The 16,124-nt window shown below is 59.0% G+C and overlaps 1 long non-coding RNA gene across 7 annotated transcripts in view; it reads left to right on the top strand.

Moving 5' to 3' along the window:
• LOC142605242 (uncharacterized) overlaps positions 1–16,124 on the top strand; it is a 36,811-nt gene that overhangs the window by 14,912 nt on the left and 5,775 nt on the right. For 6 of the 7 annotated variants that reach the window (XR_012838963.1, XR_012838965.1, XR_012838964.1 and 3 more), the window contains one exon: positions 7,937–8,331. This is a non-coding gene — a long non-coding RNA (uncharacterized LOC142605242). Of the gene's footprint in view, positions 1–7,749; positions 7,864–7,936; positions 8,332–16,124 lie in introns of those variants that run through there. The other variant, XR_012838966.1, reaches the window with a different exon arrangement.

The raw sequence follows: 16,124 nt of genomic DNA, 5'->3' as shown, positions 1-16,124 counted from the left end.
GGCTGCGCTGGGTGGAGAAGTCAAAATCAGCCGGGGAAATGGCAATACTTGAAAGCGAGCGGAGCGGGGCAGGTGCTCGCCTGTGCCGGGGCGTGAGGACCGGGGTAGGGGACAGGCGTGGGATGCGGGGGGACTCGCGGCATGTCAGTGATGCTCAGGGTGCCGAGGACATGGCCTTGGTGACCGCGCTTTGTCACTCTTGCCAAAGCCAAACCCTTTGCCTGGGTTCCTCGGCAAGCGGTTTTTCAGGATGCTCCAACCGAGCAGCGTTTGCCGAAGCCTTTCCCCTTCCCCGTGCCAGGAATCCTCCCGGCGCGGGGAAAGGTGCTTCGGTGGGCGAGGGTTGGCCGAGCCCCCTCGCTGCCGGCACACGTGGGCATCGCACACCCGGGGAAAGCGCTACAGCCCCGAATGTAGGTCACGCACGTATGTGCATCGTCATATATATATGTTGACTTCAAAGAGCTGGGGCTCATCCTCGCCGATAACAAACCCGTGTGCGGCTGTTAAATACATTTGCATTTACGAATGGCGAACGCGGGGCACGTGCGTTATGTATCGGGGGGCCGGGGGGACCCCCCTGCCCGGCACCAGTGCTGGCGCTCATGCGGAAAGAGCGCGGCGGCGGCGGAGACCTTCTCCCCCTAATAGCCGGTGACAGGGACTTGCTAGTGGCGATGTCCCTGCGTCGGGTGCGGAGCAAGGACGGAAGGTGTGCGACGTCCCCGCTTTTGTCAGAAAGTATCTATCAGAGCAGCAGGGAAAGGTCAGCGGGAAAAGCACGCGGGGAGGCACGAGCGGGCCCCGAGGATGCTGTCCTGTCCGTCTGTCCGTCCTGCTGCGGACACCAGCCAGTGATGCCCCCCCGCCCCCCGGCCAAGGATAGCAGGAGATAAGCTTAAAAAATGCCAGCCGCTTGAAAAAATAATAACTGTGCCTTTCGCCGCCTCTGCCTTCTGGTTTTCGAGCCTTTGGGGATGGTGTTTTCATGCCTTCCTCCACCGCCACCAGAAATGTATTTATTTATTTTTAATGAAAAGCACGATCCCGGTGCTATTCTGGGGCTGGGCCTTGGCAAACAAGGGAAGATGGTGGGGCTGGGACTGGCGGGGAGGGGGGGGCTGCGCCTGTGCCGCTGCCACCGGCTTCGAGGACCAGCCCCCCCCACTTCGGCGGCTGCGCAGCGAGCGGGACCCCTGGCTCCGCCGTCCCCCGTAGCTCCCTGGGAGGCTGAGCCCAGACTTTCTCTGCCCTAATTCCCCGGGAAACCAGGCGAGGGCTGATCCTTGCGCGGCTGTTTATTGTTTTCTATAAATCTTGGATTTCTACAGGGCTTGGAGTGGATTTCTGGGCAACCCAGGGGGTGGGGGTTAGGGGAAATCAAGGTGTGATGTCCCCGAACTGCCCCATCCCGGGGAAATCCCACCACTTCGTGTATCGGGCGGGGATTTAACGCGGAGTATTTGCTCCCGGAGCGTTAAACGCTGGTTGTGAAACCTGGGCACGGCCGGGGCTGCAGAGGAGCTCGGGGTGGTGCTGGGGTGCTTGGGGTCCCCGTCGGTCCCCACGGCTGGGGCGTGGATGGGGGTACAGCCACCAGTCACGTGTCCCCTCTGCTCGCCGAGCCTCCGGGTTTGCAAATCAGGGACGGGGCCTGGTACCTTTTGGCTCATTTCTTCTATCAAAATGAAAGCATCCGGATAAAAGGGAGAGATGGGAGGATCTGGGCTGGGGGCATCAACACCGGCTTGGCTGCCCGGGGTGTGGAAAGCCCCCTTGGCTCCATGTTTCTCCCCGCCCCCCCGCCAGCAGTCACCCCTCCCAGAGCGAGCTTCAGGGATGAAACCCCGTGCCAGCTGCAATGCATCAACCTATAGACGGGCACACACACACACACACACCCGTGCGCTCCCATGCATGCCCGGGCTTGCACACGCGTGTGCACGCGCAGCCGAGCCGGAGTTGGGGCCGGCTGCTCCGGGAGACGGGGCGCGAGTGGCATTTCAATGCAATCCAGGCGGGAACAATGAGGTGTGTTTTTAAGGGACTGTGAAAGGGGGGTTTTTGCTGAAGGACTGAAAAGGCGGCGGGGGGAGGAGGGAGCCGGGCAGCCCCTCCATTAGCTCAGTGCAGCAGCGAGAACAGCTGTGAAAAGAGCCCAGGCCTTTTTCCCACGCCCAGAGGAGCGGAGCGAGGGAAGGAGCCCTCCCAGCGAGGTCAGATCCCATCACTAATATATACACAGGCTGTGCCCTCATTCACGTCACCCCGGCGCAGGTTTGTTTAAGGCACACACACACTGACACTAATTTCTCCTCGCCCTCGCTCCCCCAGCCGGCCCCATTATGGTCCCCGCTGCATTAAAACCTCCCCGTGCCCCGGCGACGGCTGGCGGCACCGAGGGTTGGGTTGTTGGTTTTGGTTTTTTTTTTATATTCCCCCTCCCTCCCAACACCTGACCGGCAAGGTCAAGACGAGCTGCCCGCGCCACGGCGGCGGCGATCGGCTCTGTCCGGCAGCTGCTGCTCCGGGGCCGGCTCGCAGGAATGCGCCACGACGGCCGGGTCCCGCAGATGGGACCTGGTGGGGGTTTGACACCCGGGACTCAGCTGGTGGAGGTGGATGGGGGATGCTGAGCTGGGGGCGGGGGGGGGGGGGGGGGCAGCTGTGTGGAATGACCCCCCCCGAACCTGGCTCGGTGCATTCATGGGAGCGTGGCTGATTGATGCCGGCGGAGGTCTGGCCTCGTGGCTGCTTGTTGGGGGATGAAGTTCTGGGTCTTTGCTGGGGCCAGATTAAAGGCTTGGTTCAAAGTCCCCAGCCCGCAGTTTCCACAGCCGGACCGGGGACCGATCCCAGTGGCTCCGGTGCTGCTCGTGAGGTCTCGCTGGTCTCGGCGTGATGCGCGGGCAGCCACTGGTGCAGGGCACTGGCGATGGCAGGAGCAAGCCTTCCTGCCTGTCCCCGTGCCGGCCGGACTCTGCTGTCCCGGGGGGTGGCAAGCCTGGGGCCGGGCGGCTCTGCCACCCTCGCTGCCACCATCCCCGTCCCGTGCACCCCAGCACCGGGGGGGGCTCTGGGGGGCGTTGCATTGGGCTGCTGGGGGGGTGCAGGATGGGTGCGTGCGGGGCTGCTCTGCAGCCCTTATGGGGGGGTGTGCAGGGAGGGAGGGAGATGGTCCCGTCCCGGTCTTCCCATGCCAGGATCCGGCCGCAGCAGTTCCCCGTCCCCCCCTTGCCCTGCAGTGCCGCTGGCCGGGCCAGGCATCTGCTGAGAAACAGGCAGCAAATAAATCAGTTCTTGTTTATTCTCGTGCCTGGGTTTGGTGTGTGAGTTCATTTTAAAACGTTCTGCCTTAAATTACAGCCTAATAAATCAATACCCACTTAGCGATGCAAGCGAGTGGGAGCAGTTTGTGCAAAGAATTAAAGAAGTTGCCTCTTCAGCTCTCGGGCTTCGTGAAGGGCGAGGGAGCGAGTCCTGGCGAGGACCCTGTCCTGGGACATGTGTATGCATGGCCGGGCCATGTGTGTGCATGGCTGGAACATGCGTGTGCATGGCCAGGACATGTGTGTCACAGCTGTGCATGGCCAGACCGCATGTGTGCGTAGCTGTGTGTGGCAGGGACACACGTTAGGGTAGGCATGTGCTGTCAGCTGCCCCGTGCAGGGGCCTGGGCAGCCTCAGAGCTAATCCCAGCCCCAACCCCCAGCTCCTCTGACATGGGGTCTCTCTGGATTCCCCCCAAAAAAGGTGACAATATGTTTCCTCCCATTCAGCTCCCGTCCGCCTCTGCCTCGCCGCCCCCTCCCTGCTTGGGGCGCTTCGTTATGCCCCTGCTAACGGCTTTCCCTGAGCATCCTCCTCCCCTTCTCCCCTCCGCTCACACCTTTCACTTGTCTAATCCCCTTGTATTTGTCTGGGCCGCCTTCCAGGGCCACCCACCTCTTTAGAGGACCACTGCTAAGTAAACGCTGCCTTTGCTCTGCTAAACGGGGACTCCTCCTCAGCGCCGTCGGGGTTAGCAGGACCGGACCTTTCATGTGCCGCTCGCCTTTCTCCGGGGCTGCCCTTCACCTCCTGGCATGGCACCCTCCATCCTCATCCTCCTCCTTCCCAGGGATTTGGGGCACGCCGGGCTCTTGATGCCCAGCATCGGGGCATCCGCAGCCCTGGGTGCCATCGCTGCCTGCTCCCACCAAAGCCGCCCTTGGCGATGCCCAAGGACCCTCGTTCCTGTCCCCCCGCCCTGCTCGTGTCGAGGCTGGTTTTATCCCTCCCCCCCTCGTCTCCCTTGCCAAGCCCTGACACTTGATGGCAGCCCATTCAAAATGCATGGGCTCCCCTTTCCAAGCGCCCCGGTCCTTTTGAACTAAAAGGATTTTCTCAGAGGCTAAGTTCAAATGTATGGCCGTTATTTATTTATCACCCCGCTATGTATTATTCATTTATTTAAAAATGTATGGCAGCTGGGAGCCCCGTGTTTAATCACCCCGTGGATGGCGAGGGCCAGGTGGAGCCGGCCCCTTGCTCCGCCGGTAACCTGGCGTGATGGCTGCCGCCGGCTCGCCGGCCTCACGCCTGATTTACCACGAACCCAGCCAAAACTAACCCCGGCCCCACTCCAGCCAGAGCAGGGCGGCCGTGCCGGGTGGGCGCGGGGCCGGTGCCGGTGTTTCAGGGGGATGCCAAGGATGTGCCCCGATGCTGTGTGTTGCTGGGGGAAGGTGCAGGGGGTTGTCTCCCCCGCTCCCCGGCATGGCTTTTTGGGGTTGGGGATGGGGACGTGCCCTGCTTGTGGCTTAGCTGGCTCCTCCGGTGGCCCCGGCTGGCAGATCGCTGCCTGTCCCCAATACGAGGTTGAAGCGGCCGACGTGCTGCTGATGTGCAGGGAGGCTTGGAAGGGGCTGGCATTGGGCTGTCAAAAAGAAAAAAAAAAAAAAAAGGCAGAAAAAGGAGAAAACTGGCTGTGCTTTGCTTTCCTCAGCATCGTGGGGAGGAGGGGACACATCCAGCCCTCCTGACATCTTCTTGTCCCTGCAAGGCTTAACGCGGGGGTGAAGGATGAATCCCCTTGCAGAAGGAGCACGAAGGGTTAAGGATGCTTTCCTTCCCTGCTAAACTCCTCATGTTCCCCCCCCAGGAGCCCCCACCACACTCTTCCTCGCTGGGACACTCGCTAATTGAGACAGCTTCAGCCCCTGCCTCCCTCCTCTCCCCCTGGAGCTGAGCTGCCTCTTCCCAGGGGGAGCACATTGTCTGCTCCAGCCGGGTTGATGTAATCCCTAAGCCCAAACAATACTTCCCCACCCCGCTCCTGCTGAAAGGGTATTAGTTGCCCAATGAGATAATTACTCCACAGGCCACCCTAATCATCCCGTCGGCCCAGCCGCTTTCCCCGACAGGCGATGAACCACCCGGCTCAGCCCCACAGCACCCGGGATGCGGGTTCGGGGTCCCCCGGGGTGATGCTGCTGGAGATGCTCACCCCATGTGGGCACCCAGACCTCAAAGAGCAGCAGGAAAATCTACAGGGGAAAGGGGGGACGTGCTGCTGAGATGCCACCTCCAGCCCTATGGTTGTTATCACCCCAAAATGCCACCCATGCATGGGGTGCAGGGTCCCGGGGTGCTGAGCCTGGGCTGGCAACGCCGCTGCCACCGTGCTGATGAAGCATGGGTGGGATGAATCCGCTCCCGGTGTGATGGGGTCTGGGTTTTCCTGAACTCATGTCCCTGCCTTGTCCCCCTCTGGGCTGGCAGATGTGCCACCCCGAGTGCCTGGCAGCGAGCACAGACCCGTCAGGGCATCGAGAAACTGATTATCAGGCAAAAATTTTGGGAAACAAAACTCCATGTTTTCATTAAATACCAGCATATGCACAGACCTGATTTCAAAATCCAGAATTTCAGCAATTAAAAAAACGTGCCCCAACCAACAGGATAAATGGGACCGGTTTCCCGAATTGCTTTAACAGGAAATAATCCCGGTTTCCAGCCCTGCTTTGCACAGGGTTTGCTGCCCGGAGGCGCTCTGCGCTTGCTCCCATGGAGCGTGCGGGGCCGTGTGGCGCACGTGTGGTGTTAGCATGTACCCGCAGGCACACGCGTGTACCCGCACACGCAGTGCTGGCTGCTTGGCTGGGCTGAAATCCGGCAGTTTTCCCGTCCGGCCAGTGCCAGGGCTGGCTTTCCCCTCCCGGAGCAGCTAGGATGTGGCCGTCAGTCACAGAGCTCCCCCGTCCCTTAATTGTCCGACGTGCTGGAATTGGGGATGCTGCAGGAAAGAGACCCGTTCAGGGCTGCTGAAATTAAAGCCTAGTTCTTATTAATCCTGCTCTTTGCGGCTCTGGCTACACTGAAGTCGGGGATTATCCCGTCCGCCTTCCTGCACGCCGGTACAGCGAGAGCCAGGCAGCCGGAGAATTAATCTCCTGTAGGTTTTGCTGATCCCATCCCTGGGAACGGTGGCTGAGGGGGGACCCAGAGAGCCTGGGGGGGGCAGATCCGGGCAGGGGGACACAGACCCTCCGCCACCACGGATTTGTGTTGGGTTCAGAGACGGTAAGTGGTGTTTGGCGGGATGCTCGCCGGGACCAGGGATGGGGTTTGAGCGACGGGTCCGGCAGCACCACGGTCACCGGGCTGCACCTCCCCGAGTTCCCAGCAAGGACTTTCCCCCCCGGCACTGCTGGGAATATTGCCGGCGGCGCGGGGGCCGTGCAAGGCCAATGCTGCGGCGAGGGACGCTGCCCCGCTCCAGCCACCGCTCCTCCCCGTCCCTTTCTTGGCCGATCTCTTCTGACAGACAAACACCCGTTCTTTCTCCGCCACAAAGTCCTTGTCCAGCCAAGCACACAAAGCGGATCCATTATCCGATGGGGGACAGAAAGGAGGGGCCGGGGTTGGGGGGGGGCTGCCTCCGCACAATGCGCACAAGTGGCGCGCGGGGCCGCCCCTATTGTGTCTGGGCAGGAAGGGCCGGGACCCACGGCGCGGCCCCTTCAATGGCAGCATTGTGTCTGAGCCCCCCGTCCCCTTGGGCGTCCCCTTGGTGTGTCCCCCCTGGCTCCGGCTCCCGCCGCCCGTCTGGGGCAGCGCCGTCAACCCGCCCTGCCGTAGGGAGAGCCCCCGGCTCCGGTCTTTTTGGGGTCCTCTCTTCCCGTCGGACAACCTCGGGAGTGCCCAGAGGTGTCGGAGGGGCTGAGTTTTTGGAAGCAAAGTGAATCGGCCGATGGGTGCCCCCCCGCCCCCCCCCCCCCCCCCCCCGCCTCAGGCAGGGTTGTGTGGGATGGACATGAGTGCTGGGTCCTCACCTCCACACCCTGTGGGTTTGGGTGATAAAAAGGCTGATCTGGGGCAGACCAAGGCATGCCCTCGCTGGCAGCCGGTGCTGGGGGACGGGGGATATGACCAAGGGCACACGGGGAGGGGGTTTGCCCCCCGTCATCCGACACAGAGGGGTATCCCTCCCCACTGGCTCCCGGGAAGGTTTGGCTCCTCTCCCTGCCAATGCCATCCTGTCTGCAAAACGGGATGCGGGATGCAGCCCGGGGTGTGATCCATGGGGTGATGGAGCCACTCGACCCCCTCTCTAGACCCCAATGGCGAGGTCAAACGGAAACCCGGCACTGAGCGGGGACCCGTGCAGGTAGCCAGAGCCCGGCAGTGGCCACGTGGGATTTGTACATAGAGGCGAGCGCGGAGACCTCGAGGCCCTTCGGCAAGCTCCGGCGGTACCAGGAGAAACCTTTGCGATCCCCTTAAAGCATCATCTTAGCCACGTGGGCCTGCCCAGCGCGGCAACTGGGCTGGTTAAGATGGCTCAGCGATGAGCAGAGCAAGATCGGTGTGGATTTGGAGGTGACTGGTGTGGTTTTGGAGGTGGTCAGTGTGTTTTTGGAGGTGACGGCATTGGTAATTTTATTTTTTGCAGAGGAGAAATCCCCACCTTGCTTCGATTGCTGTGGTCCAGCAGCATCCATCACTGGGGACGGGAATGGGGCGAAGCGGCCAGAGCGAAGGGGAGCAGCGTGGGAAGAGCCCCCAGGGAGACCACCCACCCCACAGCACCCTCGCCCTGGAAATCAAAGGATGGAGGAGCCTCGTGGGGCACCGTGGACTGGGCTTTCCAGCCCATGGGACCTGCCGGGCTGGGAGGAGGCTGCTCCCGGCGTGGGTTTGCAGTGACAAATTTGTGTGCGGCTGTCGGGGACAGGCTGGTTGGGTCACATCCCTCCGTGGCAAGCACGATGCCTGCAGAGCCGGGCAAGGGAAGTTGGCTTCGCTCCCTCAAGGATGCTCCAGACCCCTTCGCCTCTCCTGGACGAGGTAAGTTTGGGCTTTTCTTGCTTTCCTCTCCCTACCTGCAAACCCAGACAGCCGGCGCTGGGTTTGCCTCACAAAACCTCCCCTCCGGCTCTCTCCAGCCAGGAATTTGGGGGGACCAGGGAGCAGTGCCGCAGAGGGGGGCACCCACAATGGCTCGGTGCGCGGCTGGGCTGCTCCTGCCGTCGGGTCCAGGCAGGCGGCTGCAGTTGCCAGGCTGCGAGGTGCCGCGCTGATTTTTTTTCTCATTGGTTTTGGGAAAAAAAAAAAAGACAGCTTTTATCCACATTTTATTTATATTCGTCTTTGAAAATGTTTAGATTCCCCCTCAAAGCTGATGGAAGACTGGGCTATTGGTAACAGCTTTTGGTTGCCAAATAATCGACTTTTCCTCCTATTTCCTTTTTAATGTACATCTAAAAATCTCTCCTCTATGACTCAAACCCATCCTTTTCTATGACTAAACAGCATAAGGGGGAATCTTCCCCCCCCTCACCTCTCGCTTTGCCACCCCCCATCCACAGATCCTTCTGCTCTACCCCATCCAAACCCCCCAAATCCCATTTTTCCTGCTGGCAGACATTGGATTTAGCCACACAAGCGACTTCCAGCCTGTTTTGGGGTAACATTTTCATCCCAGCCCCCAGCAGCGCTGGGAAGGGGGGGAGGAGCGCAGCCCCGCAGCAGCAGCATCGCATCCTTGGGAGTCAGTCAAGGGAGAAAAACCACATCCCCTGCGGTCCTCGCTCCTCTGAGTTTTTCACGTGACGGCGAAGCTGTCCGAAACATTAGAAAAATAACTTTCACCTTTCCCAGGGTGAGCCTGGCAGCCGGCGCGGGCGCTGCCGTGGTGCCGGTCGGCAGCCCATGCTCTCGGGGCTGGTTTTCCAGCAGGGGTTTGGTTCACCCCCAGATGCACGATGGGGAGGTGAGGAATATTATCCCCCGTTTCCTCCCCAAACAATGCCTGTGCAGGAAGGGGTTTGGGTATCTACTCCTCGAGGCTGGATTTTTTGGCTGGTTTTCCTGCTCGCTGGCACCCCAAGGGGGATGTGGGGTACATCCCCATGGGATCACCCTCTGGAGATGGGTCCGGGATGCTCCCATGGCGCAGGGCCATGTCGGCGCTGCTTTTTTAGGGGAGCAAGGTGCTGCTTTTTAGGGGAGCGAGATGTACGTCTCCCCAGGACCACCGCCGTGTCGTACTCCCCATTGCCCACCCCTTCCAGAAAATACCTCCGGGGACACTGACCCCTCATCGGGAGGCAATCTCCATCCGCACGGAGCCCCGTGCTGTCCCATCGGGAGACCCCGGGATGGGGGATGGAGTGGGAAGCCCCAACCAAGGGTGCGGGGTGCACTAATACCCCCAAATTATGATGCCCCGTTGTTTTAAGCTCCCCTCCCCATCCATTTTTGCTTCGTTCCTTCTCCCCCCACCCCCCCCGCTTTTAATTAGAGTCTTCTTCCTCAAAGCAGTATTAATGATGGTTGATGGGGCTTCTTGGTGCTGGCACCCGGCGCAGCCCTGTGCCCGATGGGTGCCCCGAGCAGATGCTCGGCGCCGCGGGCGAAGCCGTCCTCCTCCTCCTCCTCCTCGCTCTAAGATGGCCGGCGGCCCCAAAATGGTGCTGAGCATGAGACGCCATCTGCAAGGCTGGTCCCACGCCCGCCGTGGCCTTTTTATGCAAAGGGAATTAATTAGATTTGAATATGGTAATTAAGCCATCAAGCCCCGCCGGTGCTATGAGGTCCCTTCTTTTCTTCGGGCTTTCTTCTCACCCCTCTCTCCCGCCGCCCCTTAACCCTTCCCCCTCCGCTTTTTGCACCCAAAGTACCGCTCCTGCATCTTAATTAAATGCCGAGTCCAGGCAATGCCATCGCTGCCCCCTTTCCCGCGCCAAATTCTCTCTCTCTCCTGAGGATGCCATCCGTCTGTCTTGGTCAACGGCCGCGTCCGTACCCCGTGTGCCCCCGTTTATCCCTCCCCTCAAAAATAGCACCGTGTGCTCGCGGAGGGATGAGGGCGACCACCCAAAAAGAGAAGTGGGATTTTAGCAGGTGATGGCCACAGCGGGAAATCGGTCCAAAATTAATTCCCCAAAAGCTGGGTCGTATTTTAAGCCTCTCTCATCCTCACATTCCCAATATTGTCTTTTTTTTTCTGATGGCTACGGGCCGTGGGGGTCCTGGTGTCACCTGGGTGCTGCCCTTGGCTGATGCACAAGGGTGGACGAAGCTGCTTGTGGGTATTTTGTGATGGGAAGGAAAAGAATTGGGAATGGAAGGTGCTTTCAACATCTGTGGCCAGAAAAGGATTTTTTTTTTTAAACTGGGAATTAAAGCTTTCACCATTCCCACATTTCTTAATAGCATCCATCCGGTCACCTTGACCCGTAACTGCCAGGTCTTTATCCACCTAAGCTAAGTGATGGTGCAGAGACTGGAAAACTCCTGGAAAGAGGGATCTGCACAGGAGGAAAAAAAAAAAAATCCCCCAAATATTTTTTATACATACATCTATATTTATAAGGAAAATATTTCTCTTTTTTTCCCACTTACCTCGTAAAGCAAACGAAGGAAATTGGGAATACCTGCGGGAGCTCGTCAGAAAAGCCCCCGGGCGCTTTCTCAGCAAGTTGCTGAGAACCCGAATCGGCTTCTTTAAAAACCAGAATATTTGCAAGAGGGTCATTTCTGGTAAAACTTTTAATTGTATCAGCAAGCTGCTGCCATCTGAAGCAAGAAAAAAGCCAAGATTGTACATATAAATACTATATATACACAAATACAGGGGGTGTGTGTGTATATATATATGGTGATATGGTGTATATGTATGTATTTTTTTTTTAATATATATATATGGTGCTGGTAAGAGGCTCCCAGAGGTTTAATCCCAGCCGGCAGCTCCGCGGCCCCGGGGCTGGGCCCCCGCGCTCCCTCACAGCGCCGGCTCTGACCTACATAGCGGGTGCAGGATGCGGCCACCCCAGCAGCCGCTGCAGACACCCGCTCCCCGTGGCTGGTGCGCCTGCGATGACGGACACGGAGGGGCCAGGGCCTTTCCCTGTCCCCTACCTCCCCCTCGGCCTCAGTTTGGGTGAAATAAGGGAGAAACGGTGTTTCCTTCCTCCTCTGGCTCCTGCTGCGGGGCAGGCACGGGGCGCTTGGCAGTGATGCTCCAGGTGCGTTTGGGGACCAGTTTGCGAGCTCTGCCTCAACCCAGACCCAGCTCTGGCTCTCTCCCGAGATGCAGGAGATACCGGTGGTATCTCCGGGGCCGTATTTCGCAGCTCAGCCTGAAACAGGAGCAGGAGACCCACTTGTGCTGGCAGCCCAGGGACCCAGCTTCAAGGGAACGCCTGCCCCAGGGCGCTCGTCCCCGCTGCCGTGGTCCTGCTGACCCCTTCTGGGATGGCAGAGGGGAGAGAAAATGCACTGGAGAGAGGGAAAAGGAGCAGAAGAGAGGAGGTGAGAAAGAGGAGGGAAATCTATAGAGCAGTGAGAGAGAGAAATACAGGAAAAATAAAAAAACATGGAGGGGAAAAGGGGCAGAGTGGCAGAAAGAGCATATTGGAGGGGCTGATGGGTTGAGAGACAAATCAGGGAGAGGTGATAAAGCAGGAGATGGGCAGATAAGATGATAGAGGCAGCGCGAGCAGGAGGCAGAGTGTGGTGGCCGTGGAGCTGGTACCCACAGGAGGATGCTGGAGGTTCGGGCTCACACCACGGCTCAGCCCCTCTGATGCTGGGACGGGGAATGACAACGGTGGCAGGGATGTCCCTGCCAAGCTGGAAAAACCCAAAGGTCTACAACCACGCCAGCATCCCCGGGTGCCCGGATCCCATTAACCAGGTTCCCGGCTAAGGAGCCCGGCCCATGGAGCAGGTGAGCTGGACCCATCGCAGGCAGGTGGCTGCGGAGCGCAGGGCTATAAATCTCCCGCGCGGTGCGGGTGCTGCCAAAAGCCTTCCAGCAGGATTTATCTCCCCTTCCCACTTTCCCCGCCTTCCCGCAACTGCCACGTGGATTCCCCGCGGCAAGGGAAAACAAGCGAAGATGCTTTCTTTTGTCTCCGCCGCCTGCTCGGCCACGGCTCTCCGGCTCTAATCCACCTCGGCCTCCTCCCCTCCATTCATAATTTTCTTCCCATCCCTGCGGTGGAAGAAAAGGGACAATTTTTTTTTTTTTTTTTTTTTAAATTGAAAAATAAATCAGTTGTTGGGGAGTGGCAGCAGCACAGGGGATGCAGACGCCCCGACAGCCGAGCCTGGCTCTGGCCAGTCCTGGGGTAACCCCAGGGGTTTCATCTCCCCGAGCCCCCGCACGACACCCACCTCAGCTCACTGCTACTCGTTATTCCTTAGAGCCTTTACCAACCATTTATGCTATTTCTGTGCAAAAAAAAATTCATATAAATATAAGTGATGGATGCACTGGTGAAAGCTCTGCATTGGGGGGGGGAGAGAGGGGGGAAAAAAGGGGAGGGGGATGGAGAGAGCTTAAAAATTACAGTGGGAATTAGCAGGAGTCTAAGCTGTTGTTTGCGCTGCCCATTAGCATCTGCCTATTTATCTGTCACCAGATCCTCGTGGCATCTATCCATCCATCTGGATCCTTGTCAGTCTGGCTGCCTATCTAATTATCCATTAGCATGGCAAAGCCCCCCTGACAGCGGTCCCGGCGAGGCAGACGTGAGACCACCTCAGCTGCCCTTCACCGTCGCATGGATGCTTTTATGATCCTTACCGACACGCGAGCGAAGCGCCGCTCATACGTTTCACAAAACAATACATTATGGCGGGCAGGGAAGGTTCTGCAAGGCTGCGGGATGCGGATGCATCCAACGGCGATGCGGGAAAGCCAGGCCGGAGCGGGCAAACGCCGGGGTCGCGTGGCGGGGGGTTGTCCGTAGGTTGTTGATTGCGTAGGGGTGTGCGTGCGCGTGTGACGGTGTACGTGCACAACACGGTATACGTGCACGCCACGGTATACGTGCACGCCACGCCACGCGATTTCGCTGCTCGTAGATGCTCCATCTCGCCCATGGGAAACAAAACCGGAGGCCTCGCCCAGCACCGGCAACCGCCATGCCACGCCGCGGGCAGCTCCGGTGCCGGCGGCTCTTTGTGCCCGCGCCGCCGCGTGGGGTTTCTTTGTTCGCGGCGCCGGGCAGGTTCCCCCTCCCCGCCTGCCCACGGGCCCCGGCTCAGAGCGGCCGCCGAGGAGCAAATCAGCAGCGTTTGCATATTCAGAGCAGGTGGGGGCCCATATGCCTAAGATGCACCAGACAAAATTAGCCACCATAATCATAATCAAGTGTGCCGTTGTGCTGGGGGAAGGGAGAGCCTGGCAGACAAGCCTGATAATTATGAAGCTCAGCATGTGCGCAGCGGTTTTGCAACAATTATGCCTAGCTCAGCAAGCCGGCAATGATGCTTGTTACAACCACCCTCCATCGCCCACCCGCCCGCCGGTGGCTCGCTCCCGGGAGGGCTGCGCCGGCCCCAGCGCTCCCCGTGCCGCTGTTGGGAAGGAGGCGCGAGGCCGGTGAGGGGCCGCGGTCAGACCCCGTCCCGCCGCCCTTTGCGAGCTGGTTTGTGGTGGCAGCCGTTGCTCGGGCATCCCCCGGCGAGCTGCCCCCAGCTCTCCCTGTGCCCCAGCCGCCTTCCTGCACCCTCCTCCTGCAGCACAACCCCCGTTTCCCACCTGGACTAAGCCCACGGTGTCTGAGGCATCTCCAGAAACCGCCCTCCCCCAGCCCCGTCAGCACCCGGCTGCTCTTGCCCCTCATGGAGAGCAACATAACCCCTTTGAATAAAGGACCTCTGGCACTCCAGCTTCGCTAAAATCAGCTTATATTTGCCTCCCAGGACTTTCCCTTTCCTGTCCTCCTCTGCTCGCCCCGCTCTTTGCAGGGGCTTGTTATCTCCCACGCATCCGCTCCGCAGGCTGGGAACAAGGGCGGTGGCAGAGGTGACACTCCAGATTCATGTCCAGCCGCCAGCACTCGAGGGCCGGTGTCACGCGGCATTTCCCTGAACGAGCCCCGGGGAAGGGGAACGGGAAGAAGCCGCGTGTGCGCGGGGCTGACGGGAGATGCTCTGTGGCACAGCGAGGACCAGCCCCTGCGCCGTGGCCTCGGGAAGTGGCGGCTTTGGGCTGCGCAGGCATGGCACGGCATCAAGCGTGGGCAGGATGCTCCACGGCACCTTCCAACCTGCATCCAGCGGAGGAGGAGGAAAATAAATTGTTTTCCTCTTTTAAATAGGCTGGGAGCTGCCCTGGCTCAAGCCAGGTCAGGGGGTGGCGCTGGGGGATGCTCCTGTTTCCCCAGGGTGCCGTGGTGCAATGGGGACAGGGGGACCGAGGTTGTAGCTGTTCCCCTGATGGATTGGCTATAAAGGAGCTCAGCATACGTGGAAATCACGGCTCTGCTTTCCCCAGCATCCTCCTCCTCTCTCCCATGCAGTGTTTAGGGGTTGGGTCCCCCCCAGCCCTAGGAAAAACCCTGCTTGAAGCACGGTGGTACCTGCAGCTCTGGGGTTAAACAGCCCAAAAGGAGGATTTTCCATGCAGGGAGGTTTGTGGATTTACCTGGCATCCCGGCACTTTTCTGCCCGTTACCTCCCAGCTCAGTTAACAGGAGGAAGCACCAATCCAGCACAGAAACGCCGGTCGGCACTGGAGGATTGCTCTGCACCAGGATCAGCCAGGGGCTGATTTGCTCCAAACTAGAGGATTTATCAGGAGATGATGGCAAAGCTAGGAAAGGACCCGTTTGGTTCATTTATCCCGGGGCATCTCCCAAAATCCAGTGAAACAGCCCCAAAATCCCGTTTCTGCAGGACGGGACAACATGTGCCTTTGGGGACAACCCCACATTGTGGGAGGATTTAGGGTCCCCGAAGATCCAGCCCGTCTGTTGGCAGAACCGTCGGCGTCAGTCCCCGGCTGTCTGGCGAGTCATTTTGGGGGGGTTTGCTGGATCCTTTCTGGGCTGTTTTGTTTGGGTTTTTTTTCCCCCAAGAAGTGAGGAAGGACGTGAGCCTTGGCAATTCCCCGTCACTCAGCATCTGATCCACGCCGAAAGTCTCTCGCTTTTATCCACGTGGGAAGAGCAGCGGTAGCATCCGACTCGATTGACCAATTTCTGTGCAGCTGGAGCATCTGGGAAACAACCAAACCAGCCCATATTGACCCAATTTCCCACCCGCAGAGATCCACCACTTCAGCCCTGTTTTCGGTAGCGTTTGAAATAACTCTACGGGAACTTGGATTCATGCCCGGTCCCTTCTTGCCCCGAATCACCCATCAGGGAGAAGTTACCCCTTAACAGGATTTTCCAAATCCCAGCAAACCAGGGTCGTCGCCATGCCCTGCGCCTTCACCGATCCTCCTCTTTCTTCCCCAAATGTTAAGGTTTTCCCGGTTGATCCCTTCCTGAACAAGCACCTTTGGCTTAAATCATCTGCTTTGGAACGCGGGATGCTGAGGGAGTTTCCCAGGGACTTCGATGGGCTCAGGGCAGACCCGAATCCCCCCACGCCTGGGGGTACCAGGGCTGCACCGATCTGCAGCATCTCTGGCAAAAGGATCTTAAAATAGTCTTAAAATAGTCTTAAAAATATCTTAAAATATTCTTTGCTGGAGCTTTGGAAAGGAGCTTTCAATTGTTTTAATTGATGGAGGAACTGGACTGTGAGCAGAAATGCAGTGAAATAAATCAGCACTTCATTTTCTCCACCTTTTCCACCCCCCCCCCCGAGCTGGTTTGGGAGCAGAGCGGCTTTGG

This window comes from Balearica regulorum, chromosome 26 (assembly GCF_011004875.1).
Source record: "Balearica regulorum gibbericeps isolate bBalReg1 chromosome 26, bBalReg1.pri, whole genome shotgun sequence".
Classification (NCBI taxonomy): domain Eukaryota; kingdom Metazoa; phylum Chordata; class Aves; order Gruiformes; family Gruidae; genus Balearica; species Balearica regulorum.
The sequence above is the reverse complement of the archived record's forward strand: the minus strand, read 5'-3'. Positions and strand labels throughout refer to the sequence as shown.